The sequence below is a fragment of the Tyto alba genome, unplaced genomic scaffold (genome assembly GCF_018691265.1).
Source record: "Tyto alba isolate M040663 unplaced genomic scaffold, T.alba_DEE_v4.0 Super-Scaffold_41, whole genome shotgun sequence".
Lineage (NCBI taxonomy): Eukaryota > Metazoa > Chordata > Aves > Strigiformes > Tytonidae > Tyto > Tyto alba.
The window spans coordinates 9,135,352-9,155,391 of NW_024881317.1; the positions used below are offsets into that span (position 1 = coordinate 9,135,352).

At 56.4% G+C, this 20,040-nt stretch overlaps 1 long non-coding RNA gene across 2 annotated transcripts in view; it reads left to right on the forward strand.

The window, feature by feature from the left end:
• Positions 1 to 2,292: 2,292 nt before the first annotated feature.
• The window catches only part of LOC122154565, a 41,221-nt gene continuing 23,473 nt past the window's right edge, over positions 2,293 to 20,040 (forward strand). Inside the window, exons 1-3 of one of the 2 annotated variants that reach the window (XR_006166604.1) lie at positions 2,293 to 2,574; positions 7,438 to 7,704; positions 17,532 to 17,601. This is a non-coding gene — a long non-coding RNA (uncharacterized LOC122154565). Of the gene's footprint in view, positions 2,575 to 7,209; positions 7,247 to 7,437; positions 7,705 to 17,531; positions 17,602 to 20,040 lie in introns of those variants that run through there. The other variant, XR_006166605.1, reaches the window with a different exon arrangement.

Sequence of the window (20,040 nt, forward strand, 5' to 3'; positions counted from 1 at the left end):
GCCGGAGGAGGGGGGAGGAGGGGGGGATGCTTTGGGGGTGCAAAGGAGCCCGATCATGAAGGGTAACCAAGTCCGGGGCTGCCCCATCCCCACCCCCGGGCCGGGTTCCTGCGGGAGCGGCGGGGCCGGGGCTGCTTTGGCGGCTGCGGCTCCTGGGGAGATCGGCGCCGGTTATCCCGGCCCGTGGGCTGCCGGCAGCCTCTGCCCGCTCCCTCGGGGCTGGAGCGGTGTCCCCCCGGGCCGAGCAGCCCACGGAGCCCGCTCCCAGCCCCCGGGGCTCCTCCCGTGTGTGTCTCAATTCGCTCAGGCTTGACTTGGCAATAAGCTCTCTCAATAGGGTGACAATAGAGCCCCGGTGGGACCTGAACAAAGAATTTGAAAGTAGTTAAATTGCAGGACACGTCCATCGCCTGGGTGCCTGAATTAAAAAAAAAAAAAAAAAAAAAAAAATCGGAGAAAAGAGAAAGGAGAGAGACTTTTCTTTGGGCTGGTGAGAAAACGTTCAGGGTAAAAGTTGGTTTGGCGTCTTCATTTCAGCGACAATGGAGCAGAGCTAATTCAATAGGAAACGCGGGGATTTTTTAATGAAAAGACCGCCAGGGTTACACCGAAGTTAAGCTCTTGTGAATTAATTATTAGGGCAAATAAACTGGGGGGGCTGAGGGGGGGTAGCTCTCGGGAGGGAGTGTTGCAATTTCTTAATATTCTCCTTTTCGTGTTTAACGACAATGCCATTAGGTTTTCGACTCTGGGTGAGCAAAAGGATTTCTTGCACTCCCCGGGAAGAGGACAAGACGCTTGCTTGCTTTTTTTTTTTTTTTTTTTTTTTTTTTTTTATGGTGTTAATTGCCTTTAAAATAAAATACTACGGAATTTGGCAACGAGCTCCGGTTTCTGCTGGCGGTGGCATTTGGGGTTATATTTCCTTTCGTGGCAACTCGCAGATGCAAAAAGGAAAATAACGGGGGAATTTAAAAACACGAATGTAAAGGCGAGGCGGCGTGTTCGGCTGTTGCAGATCTCTCGGGCTCGATCGGTTTATTTTTTCCTACATAGAAAACCTGTCTGGGGATCCCTCCGTGTTCATCGGGGCGGCGAGAGACTCCCCAGAGCCTCTCCAGGGCATCGCTGGAGTGAATTGGAGATAAAAAATAGGAGCCAGGTTACACGCAGGAAGGAAGAGAAGGAGAGGTCGGAAGCGAAGTAAAGGTGTGCCAGGAGGGGTTCGGGGGGGGGTGGTGGTGTGTGCTTTTTTTGACTGCAAAGGCTGCGGGCGATGCGATGTGTGTGTAATTCTGTTAAGAAGATAAGGACGATCGAAATGGAGGGGGAGCGGAGAGCGGGGGGAGAGCAGGCGGTACCTCCGCGCCCCGGTTCCAGCTCGCTGCGGCGACCGGGGGCTGCGCTGCGGCTGGCGGGGCCAGGCGGTCCCCGGGGCTCGGCCTGGCCGTCGGGGCGCGGATGTCCCGGCACGGCTCGGCACGGCCCGGCTCCAGGAGGGACCGCTCCTCCCCTCCACTCCAGGGCTGGGGCCGCAGCCCTGGGGGGCAGCCGGTACCCCGGTTCTGCCCGACGGCTGCAGGCGGGCCGGGCCGGGCCGGGCCGGTCTCGGGAGCGGCGGGGACACGTTCAGCATTTGGACAGCGGTGCGGGGCCGGGCCGGGCCGGGCCGGGGCGGGGGAACCAGGGGGAGGTGGCCGGGGGGGGGGCGGCGGCGGAGGGCAGGGACCGGCTGCAGCCCTTTCCCCTGCTCGCCGTGGCGGCGAGGGGAAGGATCCTCAAGGGAACGGGGACACCGCCGTGGGGGGGTCCGGAGCTGCCGGGGAGGGGGGCCCGGCCCCGGCTCTTTCCCTCCCCCCCCCCTCCCCGAGAAGCGCTCCCCGGGGCCGGGGGCAGAGCGGGGTGCCCGGCGGGACGCCCAGGTGAGCGGCGCGGGAGCGGGAGGCGGTGGCGGTGGCGGGGGGGGGGTGGGGGGTGGGGGTGGGTGTCTCACCGAGAGGGGGGGATTAAGAGGAGGGGGGAGAGAACGGCCCCTCTCCACCGCGCAGCCCCATCCTCGGGGGGTAATTAAGGGGTGAGGCGGAGGGGCTGCGCTTTCTGCTTGGCGGAGCCTGCCAGCCACCAACCCCCGCCGCCACCGCCGCCTTCCTCCCGTCCTCCTCCTCTCCCCCTCCCTCCCCCCGCCTCCTCCCCTCCCCCCTCTCCCTCCTCCTCCTCCTCCTCCTCCTCCTCCTCCTCCTCCTCCTCTCCGCCATGGTTGGAGTGAATAGGAGGCTGCCGGGCTGACGTCAGTGCGGGCAGAGCCTGCCGGCGGCGGCAGCTCCCGGCCACCGACCAGAGCCGGCACCGGCGGCAGCCGGGAAGACGCAAGGAGCCCGGGCAGAGCCGCCCCCGCCGGCCCGTGCCCCGGGGCTGGGGGCCGCGGGGGCCGCTGCTCGGCCGGCGGCAAACCCTGCCCGCCCCCTCTGCCCGCCCGAGGGGGGGGGGGGGGGGAGTGCGGGGCGGGGGGGGAGCGGCCCCCGCCTCCCGCTTCGCCCGGGGACCCGCCGTCCTGCCCTCGACACGGCATCACGAGTGAGTGTCGCGGCCGGGCATCGCCGCCTCGGCGGGGCGGCCCCGGGGAGGCGGGAGGGCGCGGGGGGACTTTTCCCGGGGGAGGGACACGCACACACACACACGCGCACACACACACACACACACACACACGACACACCGGCTGCCGGGGGGGGGTGTGAAGGCGGGGAGGAGGGAGGCAGGGAAGGAGCGGGGAGGCGAAGTAGTTGGGCCGGTCCCCGCCGGGAAGTTGGGCTCCTTCAGGTGACGGCACCAAGCGGGACCGGGACCGGGACCGCCCCGCGCCGCACCCCGGCCCCGGCCCACCCGTCTCGGGGGACGGGCGGGAGACACGGGGGACCTTTTGCCGCCGGGGACGCGCTTGCTCCGGCTGCCTCTCACCGGCTTCCCGGGACGTTACAGGTCGGCAGCGGGACCCGGGGCGGACCGAGCCCCGACGGAGGGGGGGCGGGGGGGGGGGAGCCGAGGCCGAGGGCTGCCGGGGGGCTGCCGAGTTACCCCAAAACGTCCCCGCTCGCCGGCCGGAGAGGCGTCACCGCACAAAACGCCTGGGCGAGGCCGAGCCTCCCGGGGCACCCGGGCTTTAGGCCGCGGGAGAAATCCCGGGGTCCAGGGGAAGTTCTTCCTCCCGGTGCCGCGGGGGCTGCTGCGGAGCCCCGTTCCTCAGGGGGGCGGGGGGGGCACCGGGGCGCCCCATTCCCCTGCTCGGATTTACCGCCGAGGAGCAGCAGTGGGGCCGCCGCTGCCTGCACTCCGATCCACCACCGGCTTCTGCTGCTGGAGGATTTATTTTATTTTTTTTATTTGCGGTATCTATTTTCTTTGCTTTTTTTAAAAAAATATTTTATTTTATTTCATCCTTTTTTTCTATTCTTATTTCCATTTTTGTTTTCTTTGTTGTTTTTTTTTTTTTCTTTTTCCTTTTTTTTTTCTCCCATTCATTCTTCCCTTCTTCTCTCTCCCTTCCCGTGAACGCTTATTTCTTTGGGGTTTGGTGTTTTTTTGTTTTGTTTTGTTGTTGGTTTTTTCGTTGTTGTTGTTGTTGTTATTGCTGTTGTTGTTTTGGTTTTGGTTCCCCCCCCACTTCCCGCATCTCCCTGGAAGTGAAACGCATTTTAGGCCTCAGCCTTAAGGAAACCCGAATCATAGCAGTGCAGGTGGCCTGAGAGCCTCCACCCGGCCAGATCCCCTCGACGTGCCCGAACCCCCAGCCCCGGCCGGGCAGCATCTCGCCCCGCCGAGCGAGGAGGGTCCGGGACCGTCCGGGCCCCCGACGGCCGGAGGGAAAAAAGAGCAGCCGGGGGCTGGGACACCGCTGCTTTGCCTTTTCAGCGTCGGGGCTTGCTCAGGGGCGGCTTTTAATTGCTAAACAAAGCGACGCGTTTCCTTCACGCCCGTCGGGACCTGCCACTTCTGCGCGAAGCCCCGATTGTGGGAGGAAAAGCTAAAGAGAAAACCAACCAAAAAAAGAAAATTAAGAGAAGATGCAGCTCGAGGCGGCGAGGCGCGGGGGGTTACTCCAGGTTGGCTAAAAATAACTTCTCCTAATTAAAGAAAAGTGACGTCAGACGTGCAGGACGTAGAAGAGGGGAAGGCAGCGGACTCGTTACAGGGCGATCACGTTAAATAATGGAGGGGCGGCCCGGTGACCGGGCGGGCACGGGGCAGCGGGGCCCTTCCGAGGTGAGGCAGGCGGGGCCGCCCGCCCTGCCCGGCGCCGGGGTCACCCGTGGAGGGAGCGGGCAGCGGGGCCCGTGCCATCCGCGGGTGGGCGCGGAAGGTCCGCGGGCGCGCCGAGGGCGACGGGCGGTGCAGCACCATGGCCAGAGCCGCCCCGGCACCGCCCGCCCCTCCCCGTCCCGTCGGGCCGCCCGCAGCCGCGGGTTTGTTTTCTCTCGTGGGTGAGTGCGGCGGAAGGACGGTTCCACGGTCCCCACGCCCCCCGTGGGCGGCCCAGGTGGGGCAGGACGCGTTGCAGCCCCCGACGATTCCTCCCCAGGTTGCTCGCTGGTGCTTTGCGCTGTGCCAAGGAGCCATTTTGTACGTATCCTGCTAAAATCGCGCCCAAAAAAACCCTTAGACAAAAAAAAAAAAAAAACAACACAACAACAACAAAAAAAAAACAACAAAAAAACCAAACAACCAAAAACCAAACAACCGAATAACACACACACACAAAATCTAACGCCTAAAAAAAAAAAAAAAAAATACCCCAAGCGCAAAGTGCAATTTTCTCCCAGGTGCTGGGGTTCTGCCTGCATGGAGCGGGTCGAGGAGAGGGCTCCGAGCAGAGCAAGGCATTGCCGAAAAGGAGCGAGAAAGGAAAATTATATATATTTCTGCCAAGAAAATCGCCTCCTTTAGCCGGCTGAGAGAGGGGACCCCGTTCCCAGCCCCGAGCAGCCCGGCGAGGTGCGGTACTTCCCCCGCAGCATCCTCGCCCGGGCGGCCCGGGGACTCGGCACGGCGGGCGACAGAGCTCGCAAGGCGGCAGCCGGGCAGAGCTGCGGTTTGGGGGGGGCTGGCTCTGCCCGCCCGGGGCCCTTCGCCGCCGCCGCAGGGACGGCGGGGCCGGAGCGGGGCCGCATCGCCTCCAGAACGGCCCCGCGACCGGGGGAAGGGGGGGCTGCCGGCGGCACCCCACGTTGCTCCCCGCCGCCGGGACCCCGCGGTGAGTAACGGGGCCTCTGCCCGTGGGGGTAAACTGAGGCCGGGCCGTGGCCCAGGCGACAGCCCCGTCGCCGTGTCCCCCGTGGCCGCTCGGCACCGCCGTCCCCGCACCCCCGGGCTGCCCCGCGGAGGCGGCGGGACGGGCGAGAGCCTTCCCCCGCCCCGGCCGGGGAGCATACCGGCAGTGACCACCCTAATGGCGACAGCGATAAATTAGGAGAAAATCCAGGGCCGGAAAATTAAGGAGATCCGATCCGTGGATTTTTTTTTTTTTTTTTTTTCCTCCCCTCTCTCCGGGGCAGATTAAAATAAACCCCGGGCAAGCTCACTTCCGAGCGGCTCCGGGCGGCGGGGAAGACACCGAAGGGGCTGGGGACGGACCAAAGATTTCTCTCCACCTTCCCCAGCCCCATCGGGGCGGCCGGGGCCCCCCCGGGCCCGTTTCTCGTTAGGCAGGAGGCGGAAGGGAGCCTGCGGTTACCGGTAGCCGGGCAGTGCGGCCGGGCTCGCCTGGGCGCCGGGAGCAGCACTGGCTCGCAGCGGGGCTGGCAGCGCCGAGCCGTTAGCTTTTAGCCTAATTGAGCTCGTAGATTTTATTTATGCCATTTTTAATCTCCTTTTTTATTTTTTTTTAATTTTTTTTTAAGGGGATGGCGGGCAGCGGGGAGGGGAAGAAATAAATAACCCAAGCGGAGCTCGCCGGGAGCCGGGACCGGGAGGCTGCGCTCAGCCGCGGTTGCTCCCGCTGCGATAGCTTCGTTTCACGGATCCCTCCTTTTGCAGCAGGTCACATTTTAGCCTCGCCTGGATTTAAAAGAAGGCGATGTTTAGAAGCGGAGAGGGATTACATTTTTTTGTTTGTTGGTTTGGGGTTTTTTGTGTGTTTGTTTTTTTTTTTTTTTTTTTTTTTTTAGTGCGCAGTAGGTCAGATAAGCATCCCAGATAATCATATTTGCCTCCTGGCATTTTAGTATTATTATTGTTGTTGTTATTATTTTTACGTGCTGGATTCGTCGCTACACGCATATCGCGTTAAGAATCTGTGCGGGAAATAATGAAAATAAGGGGGCAGAGAGGATCGGTGCGGGACCGCGGGTGCGTCCCCAGCCCCCGGGTGCGTCTTGGGACGGACGGGACCCGAGTCTGCCTGGGGGGGAAGGGGCCCTTCGGGATGCCCCCGGGGGCAGAGGCCGGACGGGGCGGGCGATGCTGAGGGAGGGAAAGGTGTGAGAGGGGTGCGCTGGATGGGGGGGCATGGCGCGGAGGGGATCGGGGAAAGGCAGAAAAGGAGAGGGGTCGGGAAAAGGGAAGAAAAATGGACGGAAAGGGAAAATGAGGGGGAAAAGGAAAGGCCGGGGAAAGGGAGATAGAAAAAGGAAGAGAGGAAGAGCTGAGGGAAAAGGGAAAGGGGAAGGGGCGAGAGGGGAGTGCCGAGGACAGGGAGAGGGAAGTTAGTTGTAGGTGCGTCCCCCCGCGCCGGGCCGTGCAGGGCCGCTGCCCGCCTCTGCCAGCCCGGCGGAGCTGCCGCGGGGGCACGGCGGGGGGGCAGAGCGACCCGCGGCGCAGCCCCCCCAGCACAGGCCGGGGGGCGAGGCACGGCGGGTGGAGGGGGGCCGATGCCGGGGGGTGTCGATCTGTCCGTCCCGTCCCGTCCCGTCCCGTCCCGCCGCGGGGGCGCGGCGCGACCCGCCGATCTTCTGCCGGTCGGGTCGGGGCTGGAAAGCGCGGGAAAGGGGGCGCTGATTTAAATGTGGGGCCGGGGATTGGCTAGGCGCGGCGTGACGTCACTTCCCAAAGGGGGCGATTACCGTGCGAGGGGAGTAGAAGTTGGGCAGCGGGGCGGGAGCGCGAGTGCCGCTCGCCCGGGCTGGTACCGCGGCAGGCTCGGCTCGGCTCGGCTCGGCTCGGCTCGGCTCGGCTCGGCTCGGCTCGGCTCGGCTCGGCTCCGCTCGCCGCAGCCCCGCGCAGCCCGCCGCAGCCCGGCTCCGCACGGCCCGGCTCGGTACGGCTCGGTTCCGCTCTCCGCAGCCCACCCCGAGCCCCCGGCGGTGCCGCCCGCCCGCCGTGCGGCTCAGCGCCGGCTCTCCCTCTCCGCCTTGTATTTATCTTCTCTTTTTTCCCTCTTTTTTTTTTTTTTTTTTTTTTTTTTTTTTTTTAAATATATATATGTGTGTGTGTGGTTCCCGGTGGCAGCTCCCGGCCGCCCTGCCCCGGCCGTGCCCGCACCCTGGAGCGGACGAACGAACGGACGGACGGACGGACGGACGGACGGATGGGCGGCATCCCCGACGGAGGGATGTTTCTGTCTTTGGTTATCTAGCTGTATGAGTGTTGTGGAGCCATCATAAAGCTAGATAACCGAAAGTAGAAATGACTTCCAGACCTACTCGCCCGGGGGAAGCGGCCGCACCAGGACCGGCGGTGCAGAGGCGACCCGACCCGCCGCCCTCGGGGCTCCAGGTAAGGGCTGCGGCTCCACGCCCTCCCCGTCGGGCCGCGCCGGGCGGGAGGGCCGGGGCCGGGGAGGCGAGCCCTGCGCGGATGCTTTCATTGCCAGAGAAATCCGGGGTTTAACACTCGGTTAAACGCACCTCGAAATCCGCTCCTAGGCTGCAGGGTGTCACGGCTCTTGGAGGATGGAGGGAACGAGCGCCCTCCCCAAATAAATTCCGCCCTCCCACCCCCCGTCCCAGTCTGCGGGTCAGACTTCAAAGAACCCCGGCTTTTGGATGTTTTTCCCTTTTCTCCTCTCTCCCTTCCTCTCTATTTTTTTTTCGACTTTGGGTTTGATCCTGGCCTCCCTTTGGAAGGTCAAGTTGGTGATAATGGGATCACTTTTCCTGTGCGGTGGCTGTTGCTTTTGTCCGTAGCCGGGGGTGGGGGGGTGTCTCGGAGAGGGGGATGCCCAGGGAAGGGGTCCTGCTGCTGGGTGCACCCCTCTGGCGTGCGGCCACCCGGCCCTGGGGCTTCTTTGGGAGCTGAGCAGTTGGCAAGGCACAAAGCCTCCCTCACCTCTGCTGCAAGCCTGAGAAGTTGAAATATAATATGTATTACAATGTCTGGCAAATAATAAAAAAAAAAAAAAAAAAAAAAAAAAAAGGAAAGAAAGAAAAGAGAAAAAAAAAAAAAAAAGCAATTGGCAAATCTGCATTCCGTTCCCATGGCGACACAAAGCACCGTGCTCTCCGCCGAGCCTCCCCGGCACGTTTTCCCAGCTGGCGTGGGGCGAGCGCCCCTGGCCAGAGCTGGGGTCCCCCGGGCCCCCCCGGCACCCTGGGGCAGGGTGTGGGGCACTGCCGCCAGCCCCTCACCCGGCGCTGGCGGTTGGCATCCCGCAGGGCTGATCCCCGCACAGCCGCCGACCCACGCGGGCCGTGACAGCTCCGGGGAGGCTGCAGAAAAAAAAAAAAAAGCTTCCCATGGCTGGGGTCGCGAGTGGGCTGTTTTCTGGCTCTGTGCCCCCCCGGGAGACGGGGAAGGGACAACGGGGGGGGGGGGGGGGGGAAAGATGCTGCTGCGCTCCCACCGACCTGAGAGATGGAGCGCGGGTCCCCTGCCCCATCCTTTCCTCTGCGGCTGGGCATCCCTCGCCAAGGGGAGAGGGGAGCAGTGCAGGGGTGAGCCGCCCGCGCCCGCGGGCGTGCAGGGACGGCGAGGGGCGGGAGCCCCGCACACCTCGGAGGCAGGTTTTCCACCTTCCCTTGCACGGGGTAATGGCGTCAGACGCCACGTAGGCCCGCAAAGCTAAATATGCCTGTGCACCCTTCCAGGGCCAGCAAAGCACCGCCATAACCACAGTAAGGAAAAAGGATCTCAGCCTGAATTTGGCTATACCGGGAGAAAGAAAAGTTCTGAGGAGCTGTTGTTATTGTATATTCTAATAAGAAGTCATTGGAGAAATTAAAAAGGGCAGAGAAAGACGAAGACGCCAGCACTAATTCCGCAGGAAGCCTCCCAGGGAAAAGGCTGTGTGAGTGTGAACGCTGAAAAGCATGAAGGCCTGGAATTAGACTATCATTTAGAAAGCGTTACTAATCCGAAGTTACAGCAGTAATTCCATGATTTGCTGGGTCCCACACGCAGCGCCAGAATTAAAGATACGGATTTTCTAGAAATGTAACTCAACTGTGGCACCGAGTCTCGGCAAGATCCGAATGAATCATTCATTCCAAAGGCAGCGAAAGACGTGTCATTAAGAACCAACCTCCTTCTCTCCAGCCCATCTGGAATATGTATGCTCGATGCAATCCCAGAAATTGTGGAAGAGATCGGAGGTGGGGAGGAGGGAATGTAGTCCTTTCCCTCCTTTATTATGTTGGTTATTTTTAAGAAATAATTTTCCAATTATTTCCACAATATTGTGAGTGGCACTCAATTCTTCTTTTTTTTTTTTTTTTTTTTTTTTTTTTCCCCCCCCTTCTGTACGCTAGCATCGAGTCAGGTGCAAATGGTTTCAGTGGAGATGCTTTAAAACTAGACTGAACAAAGCAGGAGGGAACTGAGCAAGGTGGTTGATGAATGCATTTATTCCGGAGTAATGATTTGATGGGGGATGGAGGAAAGAAACATTCAAATTCCTAATGAATATAATTCAAGAGGAATCATTCGACCAGCGTGCTAGAGAAAATCTGTTTGGTGGGAGTGTTTCTGCATTGGCAGAACCCAGGAGGTATTTCTGTCCCTGGCTTTTGTAATTGCAAAAGGTGAAAATATAAAAAGAGGATCTGAGGGGAAAAAAAATATACACACATATAATAAATGTCTTTGTGTGTGTATATAAATACATATATATATACACATATATATATAATTTTATGAAATAAAATGGAAGTGTGGAAATCTGTGTCTCCATGTGAACTCTTACAAAGGATCGATGCAAGCTTTTTCACCTTGCTATTCGATCAGCTGGTCAGAAACCACCTTTGACTCCTAAATTTTTTTTTCTCCCCAAAAATCACCTGTTCTGAGTTGATTTTTTCAGTTTTTTTTTCAGACTGTGGGCTGGGTTCTCTTATCCCAGAGTGGTTGCCCCCCAAAGGGGGTTGAGACAGGGACTGAGCAATTTGGCCTTTAGTTTCTGGGAGCGAGAAACCCCAGTTGAATTTTTACTGCCGCTTAAGTTCTTAATTTTCGCCCCCGTTGTTGGCGTGAACTTGTGGGTGTTTGGGGGAGGCGTGGAGGTGGCCCCCCTCAGTTAACAAAGGAGGTGGCAATGAGTGATGGGGGACGGTGGTGTGAGCATCCCCAGCTCGTGTGCGCTTGGGTGGGGGGCGAGGAGGTGGATAAAGCCCCCCAGTAAATCCCTGCTTGTGAAATACCCGCTGCATTTAGGGAGTCCCTGGCAGCCCACCGTCAGGTCTCTGCTTTCTGTCTTTTTTTTTTTTTTTTTTTTTTTTTTTTTTTTTAAGTGGCGTGGTGGAAGGAGTGTCCCCAAGGGTCCGTCTTTGGGCCAGGGGTGGATTTTGGTTACACATCAATCCCTTTGTAGCTTAGACCTTTGCCCTGTTTGCGTAGCTGTTGGCTTTGGATGGATCTTTTCCCCTGCGTGGCCCAAACCCAGAAGGGAAGGTGTCTTTTTTGACTGTGCTGGGAGGAGATCTCAGGTCCTGGCATTCCCGGTCCTCGCCGGCAGCTTTCTGTTCTTGGTGGGACTCTCCCAGCAGAGTGATACAATGCGGTGTAGGCCAGATGTGGGTGAGGTTTCTGGAGCTGGGCCGTGATGTCTTTGTTCTTCAGGCAGAGCTGGGGATGGGCAGAGTGAGCCAGAAAGGGAAGAATCGGCGTGTGCCGTTGGGGGATAAATGGAAAATATCGTTTGTGGGTTTCACCCCGGGGAAACGATGCCCTGGGACTTCGTGTGCTCCAACTCATTATTTCCCATCTTTTCCTAAAACTTGGCCGCTGTGCAGCGGGTTTGGCTCAAGGCATGAGGTGAAGGGAGTTTGTACCAGATAACCATCAAAGCCAAACCTGCCCAGGCTCGGGTGTAGGTGGAGAAGGGGCTCTTCGATCCCTGCAGTTTGAAGGAGCCGCCTCGGGAACCGGGCTGTGCGAGCCCTCCCGCTCGGTTATGGATGAAATCCCGTCAATGGGCATTTTTGCAGAACTGCCTGGCAATGGCGGGTTCAACGCTTGAGGCTGAGCTCGGCCATTTCTTTTGTCTCTCTCGGCTCCCACCCCCCTCCCCACACCCTTGATGCAGGCGGACGGTGCCTGCCTTTACCTGCTGCTCGGCGCTGGCTTTGTCCGTGCTGCCGGAGAAGGGGCAGAGCTCGTGGGCTTGGAGGGTCCATCCTGCCCACGGCTGTGGATGGGTGTTGCTGGCGCACCAGGGAGGGACGCGCGGCTGCGCGCTGGAAACACGTTTCCTCACGCCTCGGCCGAGGGAAGGTGTTAATTTGGCATCTGTGCAGGTGATGGGAGTTTCTCCCAGCTGCGAGCGCGGAGGTGCTGGTGCCTGGCACGTGGCGCTGCACGCACGCTGTTCGTGGCGTGGGTACCGCGTGTCGCCCCCACTGCCGCATCGTGGCCCCTCGAAGGCTTTGGGGACCGTGAGCGCAAGGTGGCTGCGTAGTTGCCCGCGCTGGCTTCCCCGCCACATGATGCCGGGAGTCACCCTTTGCAGGTCGGGTATTTTGGTGTTTTGTACCCACGAGCCCGGTCACCTCGGGAAGGCGTTTGCCAAGAGCCCGGCTGGAAAAACATCGTCTCGGGCTGCTCACCTTCCCTTCTTCTCTCCCTCCCTCCGGGCACACGTGTTCGGGACCAGAGCTTGCGCCGGTGCGAGGCTGAGCCATCATGCTGCCCACAGCCGGGCTCCCGGCATCCGCAAAGAGTCGGGATGGGGCCCTGGCTTTTGCGTTTTCAGGTGCTGTCTAATATTTATTCAGGGGCTCAGGTTTGGTTAGGAACGTTTGCCTCGAAAGCTCAGGAGTGGGGGTACAAAAAAGAAAATGGGGGGGAGCAAAAGAACACAATCTCCGGCAGTTAGCTGTCTCTTGGAAACTCGGCTTGCTGTTCCCTATAGAGGCTTTCTCTTTTCCTTCACCCTGGTCTGGCCTTAAGTACCACTTTAAGTGGGCTTTGCTCATTCACATCCAGGCTCCTTAGAGCAATTGAGCCCGCGGGGGTTTGAAAAGAAGGGACAGTCCTTCAATGGCAGGACCTTGGGCCAGGCTAATTGGTTTTGGTTCAAGGGGATACTGGATTTGTGAAAAGCCCAAAGACATCTTTCCCACGCCAAATCCCGGCTCTTCAGAGGGGGAAGTGAGGGGTGCCGGGCGGGGAAGGGAGCTGAATGAATGATGGTTTAGTTGAGGAACCTTCGTAAGGACCTGGGCACCCAGCAGCCTCGGCAGGGATGGGCGCAGCGGGGGCTGTGCCCGGGGTGGCACGGCAGCGTGGGGACAGGGTCCCTCCTCCTCAGGCTGGCTCCCGGGGGCACGCTGGCGGCGGTGGCCTGGTTGCATTAAAACTAGGCTTTTTCTGGGCATGCCAGACTCCCGTGGAGATGCCGGGAGCGAGGGAAGGATGGGACTTGGGTCCAGGAACCAAATTACTTCTGTGTGCTCGTGTGTGCAGCTGTGGGGGGGGATTTGCCATGGTCTCTTGTATCTCATTTTGATTTAGGAATTTATTTATTTTTAAACACTGACTCTCTCTGGCACTGTTCCAGCAGTCCCACGACCTTTACTCTCCCCAATCCATAAAAATCACTTAATTATTGGGCCAAAAATCAAGGCTTGGAAACAAAGCCAGCTTATGAGACCATCATTTCTTGATATATTTCCTGAAAGGACATATTTCTGGGCACCTTCAGAGGAGAGCACGCAGCTTGTTGGATATGAGATATCAAGGCATTATTTATTGAGGAAGTCTTCACACTCCCTCATCTGTTATAATTAACTGATGACATTTTTTCTTAGGTTCAAAATATGGTGAAAAAGTATAATTAGCACAAAGCCGAGGCACTGCATTAAAATGTCTCCTATAGTTAATGTAGGATAGTCGTGCTATTTATTATAGGAGGAGCTGGCTCTGACCTCTGTGTTGCCTAACACTTTTTATTGTAAAGATTCTTGAACTTTTTTTTTCTTTTTGAGCACCTCTGACACTCCCATTGTTTGCGGTGGGCCCTTGAAATTCGGCTGGGGCAAGCTCTTTGGCTTGAGAAATGCTTATTCTTTGTCCCTTAAATTCCTTTCAGGTTTAGCTGAATTATGAATTGTTCGGAATCACAATTTCCCTTCGATTGCCTCTTGGGGAAAAAAAAAAAATTAAAATGTATTGTTTCCCTGGAATAACAATAACAGACCATGAGCAGGGTGAAGCCCTGGACTCCCACCACTGTATTGCAGAGCTCTGGACCTTCCAGGGAAGGTGGGAGGATGGTTACAGCCAACTCCATGACCCCCTTCCACCTCTAGCTCGTATTCTTCCAGCATGGCCCCATCTCCTGGGAGAAAAGTCCTCTGGGTCCTGGCGCCAGGAGGAGAAAGTGTAGGGGGGTGTGGGTATGTTGGCCTGGGCACTGCCAGCCCCAGTGGTCCCCCTTCCCCGCCGGCCCCAGGGGAGCAGCCTTCTGCCGCTGCCAGATAACATTAGTCCTGTATTTCATAGTGGCAGAAATCTGTGCTGAGGCTCAGGGCTTGAAATCTCTCTGCCCACACAGGACGAAGGCAGGGATGGGTGCGGGGTGGAGGAAAGGGAATTTGTTACACTTGCCTACAATTGTTTTTCTTTTTGCTTATATAAACAATCTATTATTTATTAGCTATAAATAATGCATTTTTCTGTATGTTTAGAATGCACATGATTTCTGTATATTAAAAATGTACATGGTTGAAGGCACCAAAGCAAGCGCTGGCAAGTCAGGGGGTACCCGATTTCAGTTTGACCATGAGACGTTGATTCAGCCTCTCCCTGCCCGTGCCCTTACGAGGCTGTACTGACACAGTCACAGCCTATTTTTAGCTCACTCCCTATTTCCCTGGCCAGGGTGGCTGCACAGTGAGGTGGAATTGAGGTTGCACGGACAGCCATAAATTGAACACTTCCTAACTTTGAAGTGCTTGACCACGCAATCTAAACGAGGGCTCTTCAGGGCGGTATTTCTGCGTGTGGCATTAACTGCATTGGTCGGGGATGGCAAATACAGGGGTAGAGAAGCCGCAGAGCAGAAAAGACCTATCAGACTATTGAAAGTGCTCATTTGAATAGATGGGGGAGTCAACAGAGCCTACACTTGATCTGAGCTAAATGGCCAAGAAGATGTCTCCAAGGTGAGAGGGGGAAGCCTTTGTTCCTTCAGCCCCAGCCTTGATGTTTTCTTTGCCTTTGGTTTTGCCTCATTCACTCCTAGGGAGGTTTGGGCTCCTGCTCTTCAGAAACCTTCGCCTGGCGTAGTGAATTTGTGTGCTTGTGAAAGCGAGGGTGTCCCTAGGAATGTGCACATGCACACGCGCTCCCGTCATCGCACCAGCAGACGTGTGCTACCAGCTCGCAGATACTTGCTGATTGGCGTCCTTGCCTTGCCGTGCCTTGCACACTCCCTCTTTCCAGTGTTGCTAGCAGGAGCTGCTTCATATGTTGGAGGGAAAGGAGAGGCCTTTGTGTATTACGCAGATCTAATCTCTTTTTTTTAACTGCTGCAAGAATTACTTTGGAGGTGATTACATGCCATGCAGATTTATCTTTTCTTGAAATGGCTTTTTTTTTGTTTTCTTTTTTCTTTGTTTGCTGGGGTGGGGGGTTTCCTCCATTCTGGCTTTCGAGAAGACATTTGGTTGTCTGTTTTCTAGTGGAGTGGTTGAGCAAATTTATCTGGGGGAGTAAGCAGTCTTTTGTTTTACTTTCCCGGGTGTAATGCAGTCATGGCCCCTTGCACATACCCTGTGCTGATACCGGAGCATTTTCCCCCAGCCAGCAGTGTACTTGCCCTGGCTTATAATTTTTGACCTAGCATTTTTGCCTTGTGTACTCCCGGAGCCTGATACCTGCCTGGGGCTGTTCCTGCATTGGCACAGGTATCTAAATGTCCTATGTTTGGGTTTCCATCGTGTGGGTATGGGCTTGTGTTTCACAAGCATCTTTTTCATAACTGTTCCTGTCTCTCCTGCATCTCAGTTCAGCAAAGGGCCTGTCTATCTGGATGCAGGCAATAAACATCTGTTCTCACCCTGACTTCTGTTAATGAGATAGAGACAGGTAAGCATCACACATACCAACTTTCCTGCTCTCAGCAACATCAAGGAAACGGTGACAAGCTATTAATGGAAAGTGATGGTCTGGGTGCTAATTAGTGCTTCCTTTTCAACTTTTACCTACATGCCTGCCGAGATGCCCATCCCAGCCTCTCCTCTCTCCTCGCATCCCTTTGTTTCTAGCACGTTCCTTGTTCACTGTGCACATCCCATGTCGAAGAGGTTTCTCTCTTTATTTTTTCCCTACTAATCGCTTTCTGCATCTCCTCACTCCCTTTTTGTGCCCTTTTCCCCTGGGTAATTGCTACCTGCACCCTCATTCTCATGTGGTTGTTCCCAGCAAAGAATAAGCACAATATTGTATCGGGATCTGAAACCTCGGGGGTGGGGCACGTGAAGTCAGTCAGGAGTTTCTCGTCTTCATCACTGAGTAGCAATATTCGCTTGTGGCACCAGTGCACGGGGTCAAATTACCCCAGGGACGTGAGGTCAGAGATCTGTCCCCTCTTCCCGCAGGTAATGCTGTAGGGAGGCTCCCAGCAGCTCACAGGTCTTGGTCATGGAGCAATTAGTATTTAAAGCAGATCCTCTGGTGATGCCCAGAGACCAAGTAGGACAGGCCTCCGCAGTGTGAGCCTGCAGGAGATGACAGGTCCTGCCCCAGAGAGCTTGCAGTCTAAACCCTGAATGATTTTGCTGTCCACCATACCCCTTTAATGGCTGGTTTTTGAGATTCACCCCAATTTGTGTTGCTGCTGCAGCAACACGATGCGTGGTCTCAGTTTGGTGCACAGTCTCTCCCATTTCTCCTTCTCCCAGTCCCTGGGCTCTGCCCCTTCCTCAGGGACCCTAATCGTCCCCTCCTCACTTCTTTTGCACAGGTTGTGGGTTTCTTGCTGCCAGGCTTGTGTCCCAAGGAGCTGCCTAATCTGCCCCTGTCATTCCCAGTCACAGGCTCCGCACACACTGTAGCTTTATGGGGAATGCTTGCAGGGCAGTGGGAAGAGGCAGCCATGGTTTGCACATTAGCTAATTAATTTTCATGACTGAACGATGCTGCCTGGTCTCTTGTTTATACTCCTCACCGCTCCCCTTCTCCCCCCTCCTCGCTGACACACACACAAGACGACACATCTCGTACGAACGTCAGCATCCTTCCACAGCCTTGAGACGCGAGCGGTTATTCTGTTGGCTTGTCAAACGCGGGTTTCCCTGCTTCATGGTACACAGGGGCCCCCTGTTTCACATTTGCTGATTCTTATTAGACCCAGCGCGCCAGGGCCCTGTCTCTCCCCGCAAAGCAACGCGCCACATCCCATCCATAAATCCAACCCTGGAACAAAGCCTCCTCTACCCTGCCCCATATTTCTACCCAGCCTGCCCGCTTTCCCCTCTCTCTCTCTCTCTCCCCCTCTCCTGTACTGAAGGTTTCCTAGTGCCAGGGAGATATGATAATTCTTGTGAAGAGAGCATGAAATGCCTCTGCTCTTTGTGTCTGTTTAATTCAATGAGAATCCCAGCCCCAGATGTCATGAATGGTGGGCTTTGTGCTGGCCCTTCCTAAGCCCTAACCGCCAGCCCTGCTCTCTGTCTTTCTTGTTTCCCACCACTGGATACTGATTAACAAACTAAATTATTTTTCCTCCCTAATGATGTTTTCCCACTTTGCCCACCAGGCTGGAAGAAGCCACGGGGAGGAAAGAGTTTGTGCAAAGGATGAGATAGCCAGGGAGAAAATTAAAGAGACAGTGTTGCTCTCTGGGCTCTGGCAACACAGGTCCGCTCAGCTTTATTTCCTTATTAGAGAACGGGGTCGTGTCTGGCTGTATTTTACAGGGCTGGGTGTATTTTACGGGGCTGGGTGTATTTCAGCCGAGGGGACGGGCTTGAAAGCATCCACACAAGGTATGCTCTGAAGCATGCCAAGGTCCGTAACTCACTCGCAATTGTGTGTGCGAGTTTGCACGGTCCCAAATTTAAGGTCTTTTTTTTCAGCCATGAGTGACATGCAGTAATTACTTGACATCCGTCCATGCATGTGGGAGCCTCTTTCTAATTGAGACAAATTCTCTTTTCCTTAATCAGACATGACTGCCAGTTTGCGGAGTGGGATGCCTTGGGAAGGGCTGGGACGTCTCCACCTGAGCAAGGAGAGGTGAGTCCCTGGGAGTCTTGCTGAAGGATCGAGTCCAGCTCGTGCATGGGAGACCAGCTCTTTTACCTGATCCCTCCCTCCCTCCCACAGCCAAATTTCCCAGCCAGGCTTTTGAAACGGGGCCAGTTGTTACCTGCTACTAGAGAAGGCCAGCAGCGATAATCCAGGGAGCCTGGATGGAGCTGGAGGTGGGTGGCCAAGGCAGGTCCGTGCAAAGCCACCTGCTTCCTGGAGCCCAGCAGTGCCTCCCTGCTGGGCACCAACGAAGCTGTGGCCAGCAAACACCCTCCTGGAGCAGGGAAAGAGGATGGGTGTCAACCTTGTGAGTAGAAAAGGCGGTAGGGAGGGAGAGAGCCTTTCAACAACAACCTGGGGGTCTGAATTGTGCATTCAGTAGTCCTTGGGAGGGGGGGCTGGTTTGTTGTGTTGGGGCTTTATTTTGGTTTATAAAAACCAGAGGAGCCCCGGGCTGGCAGTGTGGGCTCCTCTCAGCTGGGACACAGGCAGGGACAGGGCACGGCAGGGCACAGAGTGTGCTTGGGGAGGCTCTACAGCGGTGCAGGGCTCAGCCCTGTATTTATCAGACAGTGTGAGAGCTCTGGTTGGAGAGGGCCAGAGCCTTGCCTTTCCCTGTGCAGAGCAGTGGGGCTTGTGCAGGCTCAGCTTGTAGAGCGGCTGCTCCCCTCGGAGCCACGCCAATGCTGCGGCACCCAGCCGTGGTTCCCCTTTTCCTCATCTTACACTAGAAGGGGGAATAAATAGAGAAAAGGATGTTGCTTGTCTGCACCCACCGAGCCCCTGCAAACACACCCACTGCATCCAGCAAAGTACTGCCTCGCGTACGGCCTTTGCTTCCCACTGCAGTCACATCTGACCCTTATTACTTCTGCAAGGTAGAACAAGGCAGGAAAAATGGCTGTGCAGCGAGTTTCTTCATGCGCCAGGATTTATTAAGAACAATAGGGGAAATCAATCCATCTATGTAGAATACATCGCAGGCTGCAATGGGATAAAGCATTTATTCCGCTCTTGAAGGGTAGAGCTATAACTCATGGGAGGCAAAACCCTTAGTGCTCTAGAGTCCCTTCCCTTCATGTGTGCAAAGAAATGCTTTAGCCCATGGCAACCTACCAGCTATTGAATTTGTGTGGAGAATCTGCCGTCCTTCCCCTCTGCCGGCCCCTTTTTGGAAGGCGAGTCACTCATTAAAACACACCTCTGGAAAAATGAAGGGGCTGTCTGTTTGAAGGCATCTCTGCATCTCAGTTTTACTTGAAATGGAAAGAGAATAGAAATGTCTCAGTGATGTAAAAGCAACACCCCTCACCCCCAATTTTGAACGGACAGATTGCGCTTAAACCAACGCAGGATTTGCTGCAACTTTCTGCTGATGCCCAAGGACCAGGCATTGCAATTACAGCAGAGAGGGACTGGTTGGGGTGTCATGACAAGGCGAGATGCTGTGCAGGGAGATCTGTGTTCTGCGGCCGAACATCTCCATTGCTGACTAGATATATGTGTGTGTATATATATATTTAAGTACTACCCTGTGCCCAGCTCTCTACTCGCGGTAGAAGGCGTGCAGTGCAAAGACTGGAGCAGTAGTTAGCAGGGGCAAAAGGTGACTGGGATTTGTTCTAATCTTTCTGGGTGTGAGAGGGTGTGAAGGTGTGGGGGGGCATTAATAGCGAAACAGCATTTTCACTAAGCCTGTTTTCACTGGGTCTAATCTATGTTGTGAGAAGAGGATCTCCTCAATAGGGCAGAGCCAATGAGGCTGGTGAGCTGTTTGGAGGGGGTCTGGAGAGCTGAAAAATGCGGGCGGGGGGAAGCGTAGCAATCGAGCAGAGACGTCAAACGGCCTTCCTCAGCAGAGATGACTTGGTAGGTAGCGTGCTGTTGGGCAGATGGGGTTAATTCTTACACCCAAATCAAAAGGCGACCGAGGGGGGAATGTTTTATTAATGAAAGCAGCCCTTTGTGAGTATTCCTCCCGAGGCACGTTCCCTCCACCCGCTGCCTTCCCCCCTGGCTGCTGTCTGGCCCCACGTCTTGCTCAGTACCTGCTCAGCTGCCACTCACTCACTGATAGGTTTCATCAGGAAATGTCTCCATATGTCTGAATCCTGGACCTGGGCGAGTGGGATGAGAGAAGGAGGAGGAGGAGGGATGGGTCCTTGGCTATGCTGGAGAGGAGGGTGCGCCACAGGCAGGCAGAGCTCAGGCTGTCACAAGTTGCATATCAGCCCACTGATTGCTGCAGTGGTGCTGCGGGGGTCACTTCTTGCTGGTACCAAAGAGCGAGAGAAACCATGGTTTGCAGAGCACAAGGTAAAACGCGGGTCAAAAGCGGGCACCTCAGTGGGCTGGTGATGAAGGGGCCAGCTGGGGATTGGGTTGGGGAGGTTGGGAGTGCCTTACCCACCATCCAGCCCCCTT